Source organism: Hemicordylus capensis, chromosome 1 (assembly GCF_027244095.1).
Source record: "Hemicordylus capensis ecotype Gifberg chromosome 1, rHemCap1.1.pri, whole genome shotgun sequence".
Lineage (NCBI taxonomy): Eukaryota > Metazoa > Chordata > Lepidosauria > Squamata > Cordylidae > Hemicordylus > Hemicordylus capensis.
In genome coordinates this window covers 200,834,728-200,839,643 of record NC_069657.1, presented here as the reverse complement: position 1 = coordinate 200,839,643, position 4,916 = coordinate 200,834,728, and the positions used below count along the sequence as shown (strand labels likewise).

The 4,916-nt window shown below is 48.0% G+C and overlaps 1 pseudogene; it reads right to left on the bottom strand.

The window, feature by feature from the left end:
* Positions 1-344: 344 nt before the first annotated feature.
* Positions 345-4,280, bottom strand: LOC128331159 (calponin-2-like; annotated as a pseudogene).
* Positions 4,281-4,916: the final 636 nt, after the last annotated feature.

Genomic DNA, 4,916 nt, shown 5'->3' with positions numbered 1-4,916 from the left:
CAGAGAAATTACACACACACACAGCCTAGACAGAGATATACATATCAGGCAGTATAAAATGATGATAGATGAATAAATAAATAAATTAAATTTAAAAAATAGTATGTGTGCGTATGTGCAGAGATTTCTTTTCTTCCAAAAGCGACATTACAAAATATATGGATACTGCAGGATTGCTGGCAACAGAGGGAGGAGGAACTGTACAGAAGTGGGGGGAGTGAAGTGTGGGGGACCCTCATCCTCTGAGCCCACCGTTCCACCTCTTCCTTGTAATAGCAGTACTCTTGCGAGTTCCTGTCCTACTTGTGAGCCACATTAGCCACCTCGCTGGGATTGCCCAATTGTCAATACTTGGGGTCGTAGATACCCGGTGGCCTAGGCCAAAGACCTGCCCGCTCTGGTTGGCACCTTGGTTGGAGTCCATCTCCAGGGACATGGAGGGACATGGAGCTGTTGTCACGCTTCTTGGTGCCCAATTTGGAGTCGTAGATGTGCCGCCGGGTGGTGGGAGCCATCATACCCACCTGGCTGGCACACGTGTTGGTGCCCACCTGTAAGCTGATGGTGGAGTGGTCCATCAGAGGTAAGAGCTGGTTCTTGGGTCATACAGGTGTCTTTGGGTGCCACAGGCGGTCATTCCAGACAGACTTGCACATTTATTGGTGCCCATTTGTGGACCAATGACACACTGGCCGGCCTTCATTTTTGCATCATCAAAGCACCGCTCCTGCTTCTCAGAATACATCACCCCGATGCCCGCACTGCTGTCGATCCCCTTCATCTTTGCCTGATGCCAGATAAGAGCAGAATGGTTGATCTTCTTTATGGATCCCAGCTGGAGTCTGTTTATAAGCTCGCAGAGGATGATGCGATCCTTCAGGCCCTTCTGGAAGTCTGGACCAATCTCCCTTCTGGTGATATTCTCGATCCATACCTGCAACTCGGCTTCCATCTGAGGATCATATTTATGGGCCAGCCGGTTGCGGACTTCTGCGGACAAGCTGTAGCTGGGCCCCTTGTTGAGCTGGTTGCTGCCGCTGCCGCTCCTCCTCCTCGGTGAGCCAGGATGGTTTCTGCAGCAGCGGCAGCGGGGCGAGAGCCAGACAGGCACACACGCAGGAGAAGTCTCACCCAGCCACCGCCACCCAATAATCTAGGATAATACTAGTCTGGGGATGAGCCACAGTGGGCTGGAGCATTTCATGTTGGCCAAGTGGCAATACAGTGGATCCCATTGGGCTGTTTATAGCAAGTATAGCCTGCTCTTCCTCCAAAGAGCCCAGAGCGGTGTGCATGGCTCCTTTATCCTCACAGCAACCCTGTGGAGTAGTTTAGGCTGAGAGAGAAGTGACTGGCCCAGTGTCACCCAGTGAGTTTTGTTGATGAATGGGGATTTGAGAACTCTGTTCTCCCCGGCCCTAGTCCAACACTCTAACCGCAATGCCATGCTGGATCCCACACCACCAAAATCCTGCTCTGAGAAGAGCATTTACCTCCAGGCCGTCACAAGCATAACACCAATCAGTAGCTAAGTGTAATTTACAAAGAGGAGGTGGAAAGCCAAACTGTGGTATAATATAGCAATGGATGGCAATTAAATCTAACACAACACCACCCATTAACAGTGTACCTCAGCATTAAAGTGTGCCTAAGCTATTAGGGATAACATGCATTTCTCATATTCAGGATTACCTACAGTACTGGAACATTTTTCTATAGTTATACTGTAGGATAAAAATGTTACACTCTTCTCATGCAGCCTAATCCTATGCAGAGGTAAGCCCTACCATGCTCAGTACGAATGACTCCTGAGGTTGCTTATTTATTTGAAATATTTATATCCTCTGCCTTCACAAAAAGTCCCGGGGTGGCTTACAAAATCGTGAAGCTATCACTGAGTGGGTCCTGTCCTACAGAACCATCATCTGTACCTTCAGTGGAGAAGGCTTATGCAACTGGGCCTCCATGGATGAGTAGGTATATGGGTAAGTTCATACAGGAGAAAACAGTCCAAGTATTCCAAGTCCCAGGCCATTTAGGGTGCCCGAACTATTTATGTGAAAAAACACCCAGTTTGGCTCAGCCCTTCTTCTTCTTCTTCTTCTTCTTCTTCTTCTTCTTCTTCTTCTTCTTCTTCTTCTTCTTCTTCTTCTTCTTCTATATTTATATATCGCTCATCAACCAAAGTTCTCAAAGCAGTTTACACAGAAAAATGAATACTACATCAAGAAGACGGTCCCCTGTCCACAAAGGGCTCGCAGTCTAAAAAGAAACATAAGGCAGATACCAACAACAGCCACTGGAAGGATGCTGTGCTGGGGCTGGATAGGGCCAGTTGCTCTCCCCCTGCTAAATATAAGAGAATCACCACTTTGAAAGATGCATCTTTGCTTAGTTCTAGACAAACAACATACCTATTAAATATGTTCAGTGGTTCCTTCCAGGGACAGAATTAGTGATGTCCTATTATTGTTATTACATCTTGCATGATTGGATCTGGGATGGAGCCTGAATTTCAGAACTGCTCAGAATCCTGTCTCCTTTTGGTAACCAGCACAAGCAACTATGTTATACAGTATGTAAGCGTAGAAGCCCTTCCTCTGTTTAAAGAACCCTGTTTAAGTGCTGTTTAAAGAACCCTGTTATAACAGCACTTGATTGGCAATAGTCACAATATGCAGGATGTTTCACAGCTGCATATTTCATGTAAATAAATTCAAAATTGATGTATCGTTAAGAGGGAGAAGTGAGAGGGAACCCCCCCCCCCGCCTTTGTGTGAATTCTGCGTAAGGTTTGCTTTCACTGGCAATAACAAATGTAGCTAGATGCACCTGGATGTAGCTGTTTGCTTTGATATAAAGCATGCTTGAATGAAAGGGGAGAAAAAAACACTTCCAGTTATTCATTGTCGTAAGCAGAGTTCATTTCACTATTTTGTACCTCAGCAGAAATAAGAAGAGCTGGGTTATGATCAGACATACCTATGACATTAAAGCAAGCATGCAAAATGCCTCCGGTGGATGCCTTGTAAATCACTGGTAGTTTCCCCATTGACTAAGTCATTTAATAGTTCCCCCATTTCTTTTGGGCTCTATCTCATGACCAGCTGCAGTGGGGCAGAAGCAGGAAAGCCCGGGCTGCAAGGCTCGTGTGGAGCCTCAGAACCCACTCCCACCCCAATGCTCCAGAGCAGGACTACCCTGTTGGGAAACCCAGCTTAAAACTGAGGTTAAAGGAGCAAATCCCCAGCTCACCTTGGCAGTCCCAATTGTGTGTGCAACTGGGGCTAGGTTCTACAGTTCCCAGCATCCCAGCTCCCAGAGGATCACAGAGTGGGCACATGTTGTGGGGGCACACACTGCAGCAGAACTCTAACCAGTGTCTGATCATGTGGGGGAGGCAGGAAGGGAGGCTTGCCCCCAGCCCTCGCTAGCCACCAGAGATTTTGATTGTGAGAAAAGCCTCATTGTCTCCTGCTAAAATGGATGATAGGTCCTCAAGTGTGGTTGTGGTATAGGCCATTGGAGACAGTGATACGGCACCTTCGTTGGCCATGTCATGGGAAGTTTCATGGAAGGACCACTTTGGCAAGGAAGTGGAGCACAGGAACATGGGGAGCTGTTAGACCAAGTCAAGCCATTTCGCTCAGTATTGTCTACACTGACTGGTAGCAACTCTCCAAGTTTTCAGGCAGGAGTCTTTCCTAGCCTTACTTGGAGATATCAAGGATTGAACCTGAGAAAGATGCTCTAGCACTGAGATATGCCACGCCCCCACTTTCCCCATGGAACTGCCAGGAAGGACAGCCAGTATTTTCTCCATACACTGTTCTTGCCTCTGACTTGTCTTGGGAGGGGACTGCAGGTGCTCCTTGCCAGGCTGGATTTGGCTGTGGAGCCTTCAGTTGCTGATTCCTACACTTGCATAAAATTGTTCTTGTTTGGGTGGCGGCAGCGAAGATGGTCTCCAAACTAGAGGATGCTTCACCTACAAAAGCTTCTCCATATACGAAGGGGTTTTGAATGTTGAAACGTCTGAATGAGCAAGTTTATTGTTATGTAAGTAGAAATGTTTAAGATTCAACTGAATCACTGATGGGTAGTCATGCTTGGGAGCCCTACAACCTCCTTTGGTGAGTTCGTGGTGACTGTGGAATCCCAGAAAGATGGGAACTAGGGCAATGAAACTATTCATTTACCTTCAGGTTCCAAAACTGGTGTGTGATGCCCTCATCTGCCCAAAGCAGCAGTTCAACATGGTTCTTCCCCAGGATCTCCATAGGGCTGTGCACAAAACTGTTTTTTGGGGGGTTCAGTTCGAATCCATACCAGATTTGGACCAAACCGGTTTTGCCCCCATCTGGAGTGGGGCCCAGCTTGGCACAAATTCAAGCTGACTCAGGCTCAGTTTGAGGGTGTGTGTGTGTGGGGGGGGGCTTCCCTAGGTATAGCTGGTTGTAAATTGAAGAACTCATACTTGGTGCTGATGGCCACAGGGGGGACTGCGGCATCTCCCCCTACCCTTGTCGTCCCCCCCCCCCGAGTGTCCATCGTCTGCTTTTGCCTGGCTTGGGCCTGTTTTGACCCATCTTGAGCCTCTGCACATGGTTGGAAGCTACTTTTTAACCTCTGTGCATGAGCACAGGCCATTTGCATTACCATGCAATTTGTGTGGTAACACAAATGGCCTGTGAGCGTGTGCAGAGATTAAAAAAAGAAGCCTCCACGCATGCACAGAGGTCTGAGATGGGCCGAAATGGGCCCAAGACAGGCAAAAGTAGGCCAGAAACACTTGTGGGGAAGCCAGCAGAGGTAGGGGGATATGCTGCAGTTGTCCTCCCGCTGCCGGCACCAACTGTGAGTATTTCAATTTACAACCAGCTACACCTAAGGAAGCCCCCCGCCACTGCCCTCAA